This window comes from Triturus cristatus, chromosome 6 (genome assembly GCF_964204655.1).
Source record: "Triturus cristatus chromosome 6, aTriCri1.1, whole genome shotgun sequence".
Classification (NCBI taxonomy): domain Eukaryota; kingdom Metazoa; phylum Chordata; class Amphibia; order Caudata; family Salamandridae; genus Triturus; species Triturus cristatus.
The window spans coordinates 835314651-835333226 of NC_140589.1; positions in this window are offsets into that span (position 1 = coordinate 835314651).

An 18576-nucleotide genomic window follows, 5' to 3' on the forward strand; every position below is an offset into this window, starting at 1 on the left:
ACAAACACAAATAATGTACGGTCCAAGGCCACAGAATCACTTTGGGTGATGGTTACAACAGCAGCTGCAACCGATCACAAACATCCAAAAAGAGCAATGGCAACTGAATCTAGGGTTCTACAAAAATATGCAACATGTATTTCTCACTCCTTTCTGAACCTGTTTTTCCAAATAGGTATCTTCTGTTTGACAGTTCTGTAATTTTGTTGGTGAGATATTGCCTCCCTTATCAGACAAATGACTTAGCAATGCAGTGGTGTCCAAATTACAAGCCTTGTTTTTGTGGCGATCCTAAGATTGTCAATATATTGGACCAGGACTGACTCCGAGGGTAATCTCGTGTCTCTAAATCTTTTTGATGAGCTTGTGAAAACAGTGAGGGTGTTTCTGTAAACCCTTGAGGTAATCTTTGCCACACAAGTTCCTTATTTTTGAATTATAAGTCAAAAGGATAGTGGATATCCTCATGAAGAGAAATACAAAAGAATGCTGAACATAAATCAGTCACTGTGAACCACCCTGCATCTTCTGGAATTTGAAACAATATCACTGCTGGATTTGGTATCACAGGACAAAATGAGACCCACTATATCGGTAATCCTCCTTAAACCTTGTACTCCAATTTCAATTGGCTTTTTGAATTGCTGTTTTAGAGGTGTTACATGGACTCCCCAGAATTTCCCTTAGAATATCCTGTTGCACCTTGTTCTCAGTCACTGGGGTAAACCTATCCTCCGCTTCACAAGAGAGGCTGTATTGTGGTGTACCGATATAAATAGATTGCTCACAGTTTTAATATAACATGCACTGGTTTAGCACTTTCAGTACACCGAGTATCTTTCCTACCTCCCTTTTGATACTGTCTTAAATCGGTATGCATCTCCTCTTCTGTGAGGAATGGAAAAGCCTTGACTTTCACTGACTCTTATTTCAATTTAGTCTTAACATCTGTCATTTGTCTGAATGTATACACGATTTGGTGTAGAATAAATTACACGATTCAGTTTCCAAAGTAAGTCTCAACCGAGCAAATTCACAGACCTTTTTTCACTAATCTTAAATCCTTGCTTATTAGTAACTGAACCTATCTTCCCACCAACCAGTGCCCCTCCCGCCCCCAAGACCTACTTAATAGAGACAGCAGTGCCGCTGCGCCGTGACCCAGCGCCCCTTCCTCCCTCCAAGACCTACTTGGCCAAAGCATCAGAGGCAAGCCCTTCTGTGCCCATCTGCGGACAGCGCCTGGAAGCCTGGCCATCCTGCCACCAACAGATACTGGACCCCAGACACAACTGCTACATTGCATCTCCTCTATCAACGGTAGGCAGTGCTTAATTTGAGCCAGTGGTTCCCGGTGCTCGACACAGGCCCTTAATTGGTAACACCAACACTTGTGATAGTTAGATGCTGTTTGTTTAATTTAGGGATCTGGATCACAACAGTTGTTTATTAATTCAATATACTTTAAAAGTGACTAACATCTGCAGCTCGAGCTATTCTTACAGCTTTGGATGGGCTAGAATTGTCAGAATTGTCACACTTGTAAGGTGTGAAGGTTAGTAGTTGTGGTGGGACTGCCATTGGCAGCGCTGGTAGGGGAAATTGGTGGTGCATGCAGCAGTGGCATCCCAACGAGGGCACTGCCATTTATTTTTATTTGACAAATTAAGCACTGATGGTAAGACCTTTTACATGCCGCCACTGACTTTGCATGTAACTCAGGACCTCCTGCCCTCACGGAAACCCTTGCCACACCCACCTCACCAACCACAACCACCCTGGAGCTACTCCACTGCCTCCTCAATGCCAATTCACTCTGCAAACATACAACCGAAATCTGGGACACCATCACCACCCTCACCCCTGACGTGAACTTCATCACAGAGACCTGGCTGAACCCCTCTGCTGTCCCCGACGTCACCCCCGCAATGCCCAACGTCTACAAGTTGATACACCATGACCGCACCAACAAACACGTAGGAGGCGCCGCCATCATCCACCATCCTTTACACTACCACCGAAGACGACACCACACCGATCATGGAACATCTCAACTTTCATATCTTAACTGGGTGCGTTTGTTGTAAACTGGCTCCACTGCAAGAGCTCGCACCGGAGGTCCTTATTTCACGAGAAATCACTATACACAGAGGCACGCAACAGGGTTGTCCCCTTTCCCCTCTGTTATTTGTCCTTGCCTTAGAGCCATTAGCGATAGCATTGAGGCACGCTTCTGACCACCTAGGAATACCAATAGACTGCACCACACACTTAATCTCAATCTATGCCGATGATATGATCCTCTACCTACGTGACCTTTCTGCCCTGGCGGAGCCCCTCCCCAACATTTTTTCCACCTTTGAACGTATCTCCGGGCTTGCTATTAATGAAGGGAAATCTAACACTTTCTATCTCCGTGACGGTCCTCACCCAAACAGGATCCATTTTGGCACATATACCCTGCCAGTAGCACACCACACATTTAAGTACCTAGGAATCCAGATATAGAGATCACAGGCGGACCAACTTGATGGTAATCTGTCAAAGGCAATTTCTGCAATACGCTCTAGTGTATCCTTTTGGACATCACTGTCGGTGATGGGGCGGGTTTCCATCTCTAAGATGGTGGTGCTCCCCCGACTCGTATATTTTTTTGTGAATTTAACTCTAGTGGTTCCTCAGTCCACCTTTTGCACACTCAACACAATCTTACTAGAGCTTATTTGGGGAACAGGCCGACGCAGGGTGAGCCTCAAGAAAATGCAGATGGAACCCCACAAGGGCGGATTAGGCGTGCCTGACTAGGGCCCACATATATGCTTGTCAGCTTCAATGGCTGTCGTATTGGCCAGCAGGCAGAAACCTGCAGGAAATAGTGTATGATCCGAGACTTGGAGCAAAGAGCCCTACATACCCGGTTACTGCCGAAAGTAAAAATTCCCCCTGCTGGGCCTCCGTTACTTAAAACGGCTCTCCACTGCTGGAAGAAGGCTTTGCTTTACACCTCAGATGCGATCCCAGACGCCGGTAACATTCCCCTATTGGGAATACCAACCACTGGTGGCAGACTCACGAAGGCTCGGCTACGCTGGCGTAGAGGAGGTGGGGTTGCTGTTTGGCGATGTAACGCTCCTTGATCATGACGCCTTTGTACAGACCACTGGCGTACCAGATCGTCTTTATTTAACACACGCAGCAGTGTCTCACTACGTTAGGAAGACATGAGCACCTCAACGTAATGAACCTCCGCAACACGAACTGGTACGATCTCTCTATTACATGGGGTAGAACAGCCATCTTATTAAATGGTTATAAGTTGGTATTCGATCACAAGCCTCCATTCCACTCGCTCATCTTAGAACAAAATGGTCCAAGACAACTGAAGCCGCACTGACCGATAAAGCTTGGGCGAGTATTCTAGAACACCCCAAGCGTGTATCCCGCAATGCCAAATTTAAATTCATACAATGCATGGTGTTAGACAGATCCTATTTAACCCCCAAAAGAATTCATCGCATGTTCCCCGACGCCCAACATCACTGCCCACGTTGCAGGTCTGAGGAGGCGGGCTTTCCCCACATGCTATGTGCTTGCTCTCACCTGCATGATTACTGGGTTGGGGTCCGAACGGCACTTGGGGAAATCACACATTTACCACTCATGGACAGCATACTGGAGTGTATGCTGGGCCTTCGCAAGCATGCAAGAGCTTTGAAAGTTCAACTGCGTTTCTTTGACCATGCCCTCATATTGGCCATACGAACGATCACCATGAGATGGAAATCCCCTAGATGCCCTACGCTATTTGCGTGGCAGGAGGAGGTGATGCGGTGCTGAAAGTGCGGCAATTAGACGCGAAGAGGCTCGCGGACTACGTAAACACCCCATTTCTATGGAGTGGGACCCTCTGCTGGAAGGTTTTAAAACACTAGATCTTCACCCTCCGCATATCACCCCTACCCCATAATGTATTCAGCGGTCCTCGGTTTAAAGGCCTGGTAAGGGTCCTATTCGCATTTCAGCTGCACACCAGGAGAGACTCGCAGCAAGTAATATATACACTCACAAACAAGGTTGAATGTCACATAGGAACCGACAGGCCGGAGGGAGGGTGGGGGGCTGTATGTTAATGGGGTTGTTTAGGTCAATATTGCATATTGTACCGAATGGCATTTGTATCTTATGTATGCACTCATTTTTTTTCTTTGTTATAGTCACAAATATATCCTGTTTTATTCCGGCATATGCAAGCTGATTTTTAATCTCCACAAAGGAAATGTGTTACGATTAGAAAAAAAAGAAAATGCCATATTGTACTTGCTATGACAACTTGAAATCACTTTGTGGTGCTTAATAAAGTTTGTTAAAAAAAATGGAACATCTCCATTTTCAACTCCAAACCACCAATGGCAGAACAGAGGCACTGTCGCTTGCCGACCTCTAGGACCATGCCCTGGCTTTTACAACCCCATCACTGAATTCATCACCCGCTAGCTATTGACTCCAAGCACTACATCTTCCTCGGTGACCTCAACTTTCACCTCGACAACCCCAAAGATGTGAACTCCACTAGCCTCCTGGAAATCGTGAGCAACATCAGCCTAACCCAACTGGTCACCAACCCCACACACATTGCAGGACCTACGCTCAACCCTAGCTTCACTTCCAGCGAAATTCAAATAGTCATGTCACCTAACTTTTGAGCGACCAGGCTATTGTCCATTTCAGCATCGCGGGATCCCCATGCACCACCACCAGCTCCGCCCACCACAGATGGAACAAAGTAACAGAGACCCAATGGACGGATGCCCTCAACACCACCCAGCCCGACTACACAACCAACCTGGAACAAACATTTTTGCAGCGTGAATCTTTCTGGATTCACTATGCTGTGCATTATTCCGCGATCTTGTGGTTGGGTCCGGATTCGTAGTCTTTTCTTTGTTTTTTTTTTTTTTTTTTTGTAGCCCAGGTGGGCGGCGACGACCACCATTTGGTGCACCTTCCGTGACGTCGTCGTGCTTCCTGCGGAAGTCCCACCTTTGGGGCGCCATCTTCAGATTCTTTTTTCCGCCGTTGGGTCTGGATCGTCATCGAGAAGCTCCAGAGTTACAACCGAAGGAAGAAGAAAGAAAAGCGAGTTTCGTCGACAAATACATCGGAGATATCACAGGAAAGGAAGATATTTCATCAGGAGCGCGAAGAAAGGAAGTTCAGCGCCCTTTTCTTCGACTACCTTGGAGAATGCGCACTCAGAGGCCCTGAGCGCAATGGACAAGATGCCATTCAAGTTCTGCCCAAACTGCCACCACAAGTTCGCGCAGAAGGACCAGCATCCGGTCTGCAACCTCTGCCTACCGGTCGAACACCAGAGTAAGGACTGCAACGCCTGCTCAGCCTTCGCGCCGAAGACGCTCAGGGTGAGAGATCGGCAGAGAAGAGCCAACGCCAGCATGGATGGCAAGGGTAAGGCCCCATCGCTCCACGATCTGGGCCTCTCCACGGACGACGAGGACAACGTCGCCGAGACAGCCGAAAACTTCACGGTCGTAGAGACCGACAAGAAAAAAGAAGACGAGGTAAGAGAATCGTCGAGCGCAAAACAGAAAGTACCTCGAAAACACGAGGTTGACTCGAGAAAATCTGAGTCTTAAGTCCACGAAGGGAGCCCCGGCGCCGAAAACTTCGACGACCAAAGGGGGAACCATGGACAAGAGGCCGAGCGGATCCTTAGAGAAGGACTCCCTGGTGCCGAAAGACGCCGAAAAGCAAGGGTCGTCGAAGACAACCCAGGAAACGGGCCGATCGACGCTGAAAGAACGGTCGACGTCGACGCAAGTTTCGACGAAAAGACCCGCGGTCGACACCGAAAGCATCTCCGAGATGGAGAAAAAGAAGAGGCGGCTCGAGGCCGAAATGGAGAACATCCTTCAAAGGAAGAAGGAGTTCGACGCCAAGATGAAGGAATTCAAGATTCCAACGGTTTCATCGGCGGACGTCGTCTAGGTCGAGGACGAATTCGACACCGAGGGACTGATGAGGGATCTCGAAGAGGAAGACGAGACCTATTATGACGAGGAAGACGAGGAAGAAGACCAACAGTCGGTCTACGGCTCGGCACCATCTACCAGCCACGAGATCGAATGGCAGGATCTCGACACCGAAAACCCGGAGGAGACCGTGGACACGTACCCTTCGAGGCCTTCGCCACCCGACGACATCGGGGTGTACAATATGGTGGTCAGGAGCGCAGCCACAGCCTTCGGCGTCAAACTCGTCGAGGAGAAGCCGAAAGCCGATTTTCTCCTCGAGACCCTGCTCCCCATCCAGACGAGGAGCCAGTTCCTCCCCATGCTACAAAGCGTGATGAATCAGGGGAGAGAAGCCTTCAAGGAACCAGCGACCTGCCGGTCGATCACGCCCAGGACTGAGAAGTATAAGCACTCTTCCCTGGACCCCCCTTACATCAAGGGTAGCGTGACCGCCGACTCCATCATAGCTTCCACGGCCAGGAGAAGGGCCAACGTACCAGCAACCTCGGGCCCACCACCTGATAAAGAGAGCAGGAGGCTAGACCTCACAGGAAGAAAGGTCGAGAGGAACGCCGCTATGCACTGGCGCATGGCGAATTCCAATGCTCTCCTCAATAGACACCAGTACCAGCACTGGGACGAGATGGGGGAGCTAGTAAAGCACCTCCCCGAAGAATACCGCCAGAGAGCCTCACACCTAGTAGATGAAGGCAAAAACATCGCCAACTCCTGCATAAAGACGGCGTTGGACGGGGCAGAGACTTCAGCAAGACTCATGGCCATAGGGGTCACCGAGAGAAGGCATGCATGGTTAAGAATCTCGGGATTCAAACCGGAGGTGCAGAACAACATCCTTAGCACCCCCTTCAACGGAGAGACACTGTTCGGAGCAACAGTTGACGAGAAGCTCACCCAGCTGAAAAAAGAAAACGAAACGGCGAGGTCCATGGGGGCCCTTCAGCTGAGGGGAATGAGGCGAGGCAACCCCTCAAGGAGACCCTACGGTAGGGGAGGAAACCAGCAGGGGCCGTCGCACCAGACGTTCCAGCAGGGTGAAGGTCACGGACAGGGTCAACAGAAGCAAAGCTGGCAGTACCAGCCTTGGGGCCAGTCCTTTCGCGGGAGAGGGAACGGACGTGGCCAGAGAAGGAGAGGGGGGGACCAGCCCTCATCAAAGTGACTCAGCACGCAGGAGGACGCCTACCCTCGACATGCCCCCAGGGGTGAGGCGCGAAACAGTAACATCGAGGGGGAGAGAAGGATCAAAAGCCTACGAGCATACAACACCAGTAGGCGGAAGGCTGAGGTTCCACCTTCACGAGTGGCGGCGTATAACCACAGACAAGTGGATACTGAACATCATGCAGTACGGATACTGCGTAGATTTGGAAAAGAAACCGCCAAACAGGAAGCCAAAGGGAAGGCAAAGATCGGCTCAAGAACTGACCCTACTCAGAGAAGAAACACGGAAGCTTCTAGAAAAGAGAGCCATAGAGCCAGTGCCGTTCAGAGAACGCAACAAGGGGGTCTACTCAAACTACTTCGTGGTCCCGAAGGTAGACGGGAGTCTCAGACCCATCCTGGACCTGCGATATCTAAACAAGTTAATCAGAACGCAAAGGTTCAAGATGACCTCGCTGCAGGAGGTTCTGCCCCAAATAAGACACGGAGACTTCATGGTCACCGTGGACCTCAAGGATGCCTACCTGCACATCCCAATAAACAGAAGACACAAGGGACTTCTAAGGTTCAACATCGACCAGGAACACTACCAGTTCACAACCCTGGCATTCGGATTAAAATCGGCGCCAAGGGTTTTTACAAAATGCCTGTCGGCGGTCGCGGCCCACCTACGAAGGCAGGGGATACACGTCTACCCCTACTTAGACGACTGGCTGGTCAAGGCAAACTCGCGCGAAAAGTGCGAGAGGCACGCAAAACGCGTAACAGACACTCTCACGAACCTGGGGTTCTCGATTCACTGGGGGAAGTCGTCGATGGAACCAGAGCAGGTGAAGATTTTCCTAGGGGCAAAAATCAACTCCCTGAACAGTACAGTGGTGCCCAGCGACAGGAGGACAGATGCCCTACTGAAGGAGACGCGGCTCTACCAGAAGGGGCGAGCTCTGACAGTGAGGTCAGTGAGCAAGATGATGGGGATGATGGCGTCGTGTATCCAGCTGGTGCCGAATGTACGCCTGCACATGAGACCATTCCAGGAATGGCTACAACAGCAATGGTCACAAGCAAACGGAAGCTGGGAGGATCTAGTGGTTGTTACGCACGCAGTGCAGGAGGAGATAACTTGGTGGAACAGGGACAACATGACAGCAGGGAGAAGTCTGACACCACCAAACCCAACAATGACCATTACCACGGACGCATCGCAAAAGGGATGGGGAGCGCACATGGACAACCTCAGAGTGAGGGGTCTGTGGGCTCCAGCAGATGCGGTTCGCCATATCAATTACCTCGAGTTGAAGACAATCCTGCTAGCCCTGAAGGCATTCCAGAGGTACCTGTACAACCAGAGGGTGTTGGTTCAAACAGACAACACCACGGCAATGTTCTACATCAACAAACAGGGGGGGACACAGTCGTTCCCTCTCTCCTCTCTGGCTCAGGAGATTTGGAGATGATCCATACCTCTCAGGATAGATCTACTAGCAATTCACCTACCGGGGAAGGACAATGTGGAGGCAGACTGGCTAAGCAGGCAGACCTCTGCATCGCACGAGTGGGAGCTCAATGGCCAGGAAACGGAGAAGCTTTTCCGGAGATGGGGAACTCCCACAATAGACCTATTTGCAACACGCCAAAATGCAAAATGCCAAAGCTTTGCGCCCAGGCAACCAGATCAGCAATCCCAGGGAAATGCCCTATGGATAAGCTGGTCGAGGACATTTGTCTACGCCTTTCCACCGATACCCCTGTTGCACAGAGTGCTCGACAAGTGCAGAACCAGCAACATGACTCTGATCCTAGTGGCTCCGCAGTGGGCGAGGCAGACATGGTTCTCACAAATTCAAGAAATGGCACAAGGCAATCCGTACAGGTTCGAGAGGAGAAAAGACCTGCTCTCAATGCAAAACGGAGAAGTCCTGCACCCAGAGCCAGAGACCCTCAACCTGGCGGCATGGCTCCTGAAGACCTAGAGTTCGCACACCTAAGATTGCCTCAGAGCACTATGCGAGTGCTACGGGAGGCAAGGAAACCAACTACACGAAAATGCTACAGCGCAAAATGGAAGAGATTCACGGTGTGGTGCAGGAAAAAAGGCCTGCAAAACAGAATGACAAGAGACTCAACAGTGCTGAGGTACCTCACACACCTTCTAAAGAGTAACCTCTGCTCGAGCTCCCTAAGGGTACACCTAGCGGCGATCGTTGCCTACACCAGAGGTGAAAAAGGTGGAAGTTTCTTCACCTCGCAGGTGGTGAAGAGATTCATGGAGGGAGCCAAAAGAATGGCCCCTCCGAAAAGGTTGCCGCCGCCGGCATGGAATCTAAACGTGGTTCTGACGGAGCTCATGAAGGCGCCGTTTGAACCCATTCACAAGGCCACTCTGCAAATGTTGACGATGAAAACGGCCTTTCTAGTGGCCATAACCTCTCTACGCAGGGTGAGCGAGCTTCAAGCGCTAACGCTACAGGAACCCTACATTCAGATTCACAAAGACAGGGTAGTCCTGAGGACGGACCCACACTTCATGCCCAAGGTGGTGTCGGCGTTCCACATGAATCAGAGTATTCAGATACCAAGTTTCTTCCAAAACCCGACTACAAACGCAGAAAAGGCCTTGCACACCCTCGATGCCAGAAGAGCGGTGATGCACTACATTGAGAGAACCAAGGAACTCAGGAAGTCGAAGCAGCTGTTTGTGTCCTTTGCTACTAGCTTCATGGGTAGGCCAGTGACTAAGGGCACTATCGCTAGGTGGATTGCCCTCACTATACAATTCTGCCACAAACAGGCTGGACAGGAGCTAGCGGAGGGGCCCCAGGCTCACTCCACAAGGAAGAAGGGGGCCACCGTTGCCTTCCTGGCGAACACGCCCATCCAGGACATTTGTCTCGCGGCAACTTGGGCATCTGTGCACACGTTCACGAAACACTACTGCGTGGACATTCAGATGAATAAGGAAGCACAGGTCGGACAGAAGGTGCTTCGACACATTTTCAACGACCAACGCTCATCTTCCACCCAGCCACCACAAAATTAGGAAAACCGCTACAAAGTCTATGCACAGCATAGTGAATCCAGAAAGATTCACGCTGCAAAACGAATAGTTTCTTACCTGTCGGTGTAGTTTTGCAGCTTGAAGATCTTTCTGGATTCACTAGCGAACCCACCCACCTCCGCCAGGAAGATGAGGCTGGAGGAAGAGGGGGTGAAATGGAAAAGATCAAAGAAATGAAAACGTACAGAAAAATGGACAAGAAGGATTAAGCAATCGCCTAGGGTTAAAAAAAAAAAAAGAGAAAGGGAAAAAAGAACCCGAAGATGGCGCCCCAAAGGTGGGACTTCCGCAGGAAGCACGACGACGTCACGGAAGGTGCACCAAATGGTGGTCGTCGCCGCCCACCTGGGCTACAAAAAAAAAAAAAAAAACAAAGAAAAGACTACGAATCCGGACCCAACCACAAGATCGCGGAATAATGCACAGCATAGTGAATCCAGAAAGATCTTCAAGCTGCAAAACTACACCGACAGGTAAGAAACTATTCGTTCTCCACCTGGATCACCAAATGCCCTGACAAACTAGCCCCCATCAACCCAGCCAAGATCAGCAGATCCACTAAACAAGCCAGTTGGCTTACACCAGAACTCAGGAAAATGAAACGGGATTGCACATGGCTAGAAAGAAGATGGCGCACCAGCAGAGATCCCACAGACCGAGCCACCTTCAAATAAGCCCTCAACAAATACTTAAAAACATGAAAAGGGGAGCCCTGACAGACTACATGGAAACAAGCTCCAACCATAGCAAGGAACTCTTCAGCATTCCCCTGCCCATCAGCCACCAAGAACACGATCTCCCCTTCCCAGGAGCTCTGCCACACCCTGGTGAACTATTTCCACAACGAGATATCCACCGTCTACATTAACTTTGAACCCCAAACCACTGACCTCTACAACCACCTCACACCAACAGACACCACCCAAACCACCCTCTCACTGCATGGGAACAGCTCACCACACAGCACCATAGCCATCATGAACTCCATCCACTCTAGAGCATCCACAGACCCCTGCCTCCAGCACTTCTTCAACCTCCCAAGCAGGAAAATCAGCTGATAAACTCACCTCCATTATCAATGCATTAATCACCATGGCCACCTTCCCCGACGAATTTAAGCACGCAGAGGTCACACCCCTACTCAAGAAACCCTCCACCAATCCCAGCAAACTCTAGACCTACTGCCTCATCTCGCTGCTCCTCTTCCCCGCCAAAGTCCTAGAGAAGGCCATTATCCGTCAGCTCACCAAACACCTGGAGAGAAACAACCTGCTGCCTCTCAATCTGGTTTTCACTCCAGCCTCGGTGCAGAGACTGCTCTGACCACTGCCACCAATGACATCAGAACCCTTGCTTGACCAGGGTGAAACAGCAGCCCTGATTCTCCTTGACCTCTCAGCAGTGTTCAGTACTGTACCCCACCACACCCTGATCAAGAGATCACCACATCGGGATCCAGGGAGACGCTCTCAATTGGATCACATATTTCCTCACAGGATGAACCCAGAGAATCCGCCTACCACCCTTCCCCTTGGAACCAAAGAGCACAATCTATGGCGTCCCTCAAGGTTAATCCCTCAGTCCCACCCTGTTCAACACTTATATGATGCGCCTGGCCAACATCATCGAACTCACGGTATAAGCATCCTCTCCTATGCAGGTGACACCCAGCTTATCCTCTCTCGCCCAGAAGACCCCATCCACCACTAGGACCAACTTCCACAACTGCATGACGAGTGTCACTGTCTTAATGAAGACTAACTACCTGACGCTTAACACGGAGAAGACGGAAGTGCTGACTTTTGGGAACATCTCCCCTTGGAATGACATGTGGTGGCCCTCCGAACTCATACCCACACGGACGTACCACACACACAACTTTGACATGAACCTGGACCGCAAACACACCATGAAGTGCCAGATCAACGCAGTCTCCGCTGCTTGCTTCCGTAACCTTGCAAGCTCTAAAAAACTTTCAGCTGGCTTCCCGTCAACACCAGGAAAACCGTCACTCAAGCCCTAGTCACCAGCCGACTGGACTATGGCAACATGCTCTACACAGGGATCATCACCGAACTCCTGAAGAGACACCAGACGATACATAACTCTGGTGCCAGACTCATCTTTGACCTCCCCAAATGGACCCACATCACCCCCACGTCAGGAACCTCCACTGGCTCCCCATACACAAAAGATACCAATTCAAGATGCTGAAACGCCTACAAGGCTCTCCACAACCAAGGACCAGCATAAATCAAACAACATCTGAGCTTCCATCACCCCTCCAGACACCTGCACTCTGCCTCCCTCATCCTCGAACACACTCCCAGCATTGCTGAAGCTACAGTAGAGGATGATCCTTCTCCTACCTCTCCGGCAAGTCCTGGAACGACCTTCCCCTTCACCTCCGAACAGCATCTTCTGTCCCGGAATTCAGAGAGGTACTCAAGACCTGGAGTTTCAAATTATCCCAGCAAGAACCTAGTGCCTGGACACACTTGCGGTCGAGTAGCTGCGGTTTACAAATCCAAGTTGATTGATTGATCTTCACTGGAACAGACAATGAAATTGATGAACCACTTGTTTATTTGAAATGCATACAGCTTGGCTTCTTTTCCAGAGAAGGGTAGGTCAGGAAATTCCACTGGTCTGTGGACCGTGTAGCACCAGTATCAACTAGGAAAAATACAGGATGACCATTAACTTTACCTCCAGGTATGGTCCACTCTGGTCGACCCCAAAATCTACACCAAATATACAATACCCATGTCCCCTCAGGCACTGTCTTGGCCCTTGCGCTACCCCCATGGTGGCTGCTAATTTTGGAAATGAATCTCTGATTGTCTCTCAAACTGTTGTGCTGAATGTGCTTGCAGCTGTACCTTATGTGGAAATTATACTGCACCATTCTGTAATTGGCAGTAAGCATGGTGCCAAAGACAGTTCTGTAAAGCTTCCCTGTGTTTTGCACGTGCCTGTTGAGTTAGGATTGGTGACATATTCTTCGTCCCATTCTGCAACACCGGAGTAATTAGGTACCATCTGCGTCTTTTTTTCCAATGGCGCATTTTCCACATCTACAGCACACTCAAGGCTTTATTGTCCAATTGTTACCATTATTATGGAAGCCTCCACCACTGTATTGACCCTTGCCTCTAACTATCAGAGGACAGTAACTTGAGCACCATGAGGTACCATAATTTGGGGGCATTGAAGCTTGCCCTCCTTACTGAAAAAACGTAGGCTGTGCCACCATCATTTCCTCCTCTGTCAATTTTTTTTTTACTTACAATAATCACTCCAATATTTAGCAAATGGCAAAATCTCAGCAATCAACTTCGCTTGCCATCACATAACACTCACATGAAGCTGTGTGCTCAGCTCTGATTTCAATCCCAACACAAAAACCAACCCAAATCCCACTGCAATTCTTTTTAGGATCTTCCATTATCCAGTATTGGGGTATCTTTCATAGATTCACATGCCTGAATCATTCCCCGTCGCCTAGGCGGGAGTCCCACGGTAAAATACAAAAGCAGTGCCTAAGTAAATAATAGTTGTAGGCTAAAAGAAAGCCAGAGGCCTAAAATGTAGTAGCCTATCTACATCATTATACGAAAAGAACTAAAAAATAGTTTTAGTTATTCAGCTACTAGAACCCTCACAGCAGAGGCAGTTCTCCTCAGATTTGCACCGCACGTCGTGTGGAAGGGAGTCTCCCTGAGTGCCTACTCAGTTTCTTCACCTTTTCTTCAGTATGTCTGACAAGAAAGCTCTTTTCAGACCCTGCAGGACCTGTGAAAAGAAGAGGGTCCATGTGGACGACCCACATGAAGATTGTATATACTGTCTACATCATAAGCATGTTGCTAAGGATTGTAGAATTTGCCGGACCTTCCCTGCTAAAACCTTAAGGGACAGGGAGGCAAGGTTGCTGTTATGGCTAAAATCTTCCTCGGCTGAGGAGGATGACAGAGCCTCGACGTCTAGCAAAAGGGCTAGATCGCTTGATAGCTCTTCCAGTGAGGGAAGAAAGCATCACAAGGCCTCTCATGAAGCCTCTGACCATTCACAGAGATCACAAATATTATCCTCTGGATCATCGCTGTCTTCGCAATCTGAGGTATCCAAAAGATCTTCAACGTCTAGAACCGTGAGTAAAACCCAGATTAAGACTCTAACACTGGTTTCTTCTCATACGGTTTCTGTGACCTGCTGCCCCTCTGTCGACGGCTACAGTCTCCACTACGGCTATTTCTTCACCTATTGTGTCTTCTAAGATATCTACTATCTCTAAGAAGCCTGTTTTAAAAGACTCGTCGACGAAAAGTTCATTTTCTAAGTCTCCGTCGACGACCGCGTCGACATCGAGCTCGTCGACGAAAGTCCCATCGACGACGATGGCGTCGCCGACGAAGATTCCATCGACGACAAGCTCGTCGACGGTGAAGAGCTTATCAACGAAGACACTCCGTCGACGACGACGATCCCGTCGACCAGCCCGTCGACGAAGGATACATCGACGACCATTCCGTCGACGACGAAGAGTAGCGCAGCACCCTTCGGAACTTCATATAAAATGCCAAGACGAAGATGAGGACGAGGATTACCAGGAGCACTTTTACCAGGAAGGCCTCTCTACACCACATTACAGACATCCCAGAAGGGATTGGGATCACAGGGAAATGAGGCATCCCCCTCCTACACTCATACAGGATCTTCAGGCCATGTTGGCGGATTTCCGCCAACGGTTTCCCCCACAACAGGCTGTCCCTGAGTTACAGCCTGCTGAAGAGTCACACTCACTACTGCAGAAGGAAATACCGAGTTCACCGCCTCATCTTTCTGACTCGGGCCACAATCACACCATGATACCACTTCCTCTGATGAGGAAGAGATCGAAGAGGGTGAAGTGCCGGATAAAGACACGACTCTGGATCCTTGGGATGACTATATCATACCAATGCCTTCTCCACCCATTCCTCAGCCTTCGGATTCTCCTCCTGAGGATATTGGCGGCTTTCATAACCTGATGTAACGTACCGCAACCAGATTTCAATTGCCAGTAACAGTGGAACATATGGATTGCTTCCTGCATGACATTAAAGAAGAGCAGAGAAAAATCACCAGAGCGATCCCCATCATTGATTATATCTGGAATGAGGGGATAAAAATTATAAAAACACCTGCCTCCATTCCGGCTGTCCTCCCTCGCATTGACAAAAAATACCGTACTCCTCCGGAAACTCCATCTTGTCCAATTGGTCATCCCCGACCAGATTCCGTTATATCACAAGCCGCCCAACAAAGATCCAAAAATCCAGCTATGCCGATATCAATGCCACAGGATAAGGAAGTACGGAGATTAGACCTTATTGGTAAAAAGTTCTCTACTATGGCGGCAACCTCCATTAAAGCAGCAAATTCTTTGGCCATACTCGGCCGTTATGACCGCCAGATGTGGTCAGAGTTGTCGGAATTGATAGATCTCATTCCTGAGGAACGTAAACAAGATGCAAGGAAGATACTTTTGGAGGGAGAACGAGCCGCATCCGAGATCATAGACTGCGCTCTGGACATTGCTAACACCAACTTTAGGCAACTTGCCGGTGCTGCAGTACTTGGATGCCAAGGATGGCTTAAAGCAACATCTTTCAGGCGAGAGGTACAAGCAAAAATTATAGACATGGCCTATGATGGTGAGTCCTTATTCGGGAAACATATAGATGAGGCCCTCCTCGCGATTAAGACAGATACAGATACGGCTAAATCATTTGCGGCTCTCCAATATAGGCGTGGATCTTTCCGTGGTGCAAGAGGAGGGTATCAAAATAGACAATATCAAACACCGTATAGACAGCATTACGGGCGATCATCTTACAGGCAATCTTCCTCGATTAGTTTCTCTCGCCAGGGCGGACGAAAGCGATCGAACAATCAGGGTCACGATGCCAACAGAAATCAATGATTTCAGCAAATTTCTGAAGAAACAAAGTTTCCAGATGGTTACGCTGGCCGAAGTTTTGAGCTGCCTCAACAAAGGGGATTTCATGGCTTCTCTGGATCTGGAGGACGCGTACTTTCACATCCCTATACATCCCAAGCATTGCAAATACCTACGATTCACAGTGGCTGGCATCCACTATCAGTTCAAGGTCCTTCCGTTTGAACTGAAATCGGCACCAAGGATCTTCATGAAATGTCTTGCACCAGTGGCAGTGACTCTAAGGTCTCAAGGAATACAAGTTTTCCCTTATTTAGACGACTGGTTGCTCAAAGGTCCTTCAAAGCAGGCAGCCGAGGAGGCTGTCTCAGCATGCCTATGTCTATTTTCAACCCTAAGCCTCACTCTCAACGAAAGCAAATCTCAACTGCATCCTCTTCAGCTGATTCCTTTTCTGGGAGCGATGCTAGACACCATACGGTGCAAAGCATTCTTGTCAAAGGACCGTCAGCTCAGTCTACAAAAATTGGCAATATGAATCGCAAAAAGAAAGTCAGTTTCTGTCCGGATGTTCGTGTCTCTTCTGGGGATGTGCTCATCTGCAATAAACCTTGTACCGTTAGCACGACTCAGAATGAGACCTCTGCAGGAGGAATTACATCTGCAATGGCAGCAAGCCGTAGGGTCGTTCGACGTCTCCATCATGATTACACCGCGCATGATAGACTCTGCATTGGTGGTCCCAGACAGCAAACTTGGCTCCGGGTCTTTCTTTTCTACCAACTCCTCCAGAATTCGTTCTAACAACAGACGCTTCCATGGAGGGATGGGGAGGCCCTCTCCAAGACTTACAGATTCAGGGAAGATGGTCCCAAGAATACCGTCAACAGCATATCAACAGATTGGAGCTTTGCGCCATCTTTCTCTCTCTGCAAGCATTTCTCCCGAGGATTGCGTGCGCTTCATTGCTGGTCCGAACCTACAATACGACCAGCATGTATGACATCAACAAGCAAGGGGGCAATGAGGTCGCTGTCTCTTTCGCAGGAGGCTCTGGAGCTGTGGGAGTGGGTTACAACACACAAGATAACCCTAAGAGCAGAGCACGTCAAGGGCCTTCACAACACTTTGGCCGACAACCTAAGCAGGTCTCTTTCGGGCTGTCATGAATGGGAATTAGAGCAGAAGCAGGTGAACAGGATCTTCCAAGTTTGGGGCAAACCAGCACTGGATTTGTTTGCGACAAAAGAAAACAAGAAATGCCGATATTACGCCAGCAGATTCCCTCAACAGGGATCAAGAGGGAATGCCCTACCCATGAGATGGTCAGGGCTTTGTGCATACGCTTTCCCCCCCCGATACCCTTGATTCCGAAAGTGCTCCGCAAAATGAAGATCGAGGGTTGCCGACTCATCCTGATTGCACCCCGTTGGCCAAGACAATATTGGTTCCAGGAGCTGCTTCTTCTTTCTCAAGACAATCCTATCCGTCTAGAAACAACACTCACGATGTTGACAAGGGAGAAGGGTCAAATACTTCATCCAGATCCACAGTCGCTGCGCTTGCACGCATGGCTCCTGATTTCTTAGAATTCAAAGATCTAAACGTTTCTCAGGAATGTCGTGAAATTCTATCTAAATCACGCGCTCAGAGTACATTAAAGACTTATCACTTAAAATGGAAGCGATTTTGTCATTGCTGTGAGAAAAATAATGTCCATCCTCTACAAGCTCCTGAAGAACAAATTCTTCCTTATTTGTTATACTTGGCCAAAGCTGGGCTTGCTTTTTCATCAATTAAAGTTCATCTTGCTGCAATTTCAAGATTCAGGAAGAGTTCTAATAAACCTTCGCTCTGTTCCTCTTCGCTGATAAAGCAATTTATGAAAGGACTCTTTCGAGTTTTTCCTCCAATACGTGCACCTCCTTCAGAGTGGAGGTTAAACACAGTATTAACTCAATTAATGAGAAGACCATTTGAACCTATCCACAAGGCTGATCTTAAATTTCTGACATGGAAGGTCGCTATTTTACTAGCTCTTACATCGGCTCGAAGGATTAGGGAAATCCAAGCTTTCACCATCTCAGAACCCTTTTTGCATTTCTCTAAGGATTATGTAGCTCTCCGGACGAATCCCAAATTCATCCCTAAAGTACCGTCCCAATTTCACTTAAATGAGCCAGTAAACTTAGTTTTCTTTCCACGTCCAGCCACTCGAGCTGAGCGAGCATTACACTCACTCGATGTTAAACGTTGCTTTAAATTCTATTTGCAAAAGACTAAGGACATCAGACGATCCAATCAATTGTTTATAGCCTATGGCCAAGCTACACCTGGGACTGCTGTAACTAAGGCTACAA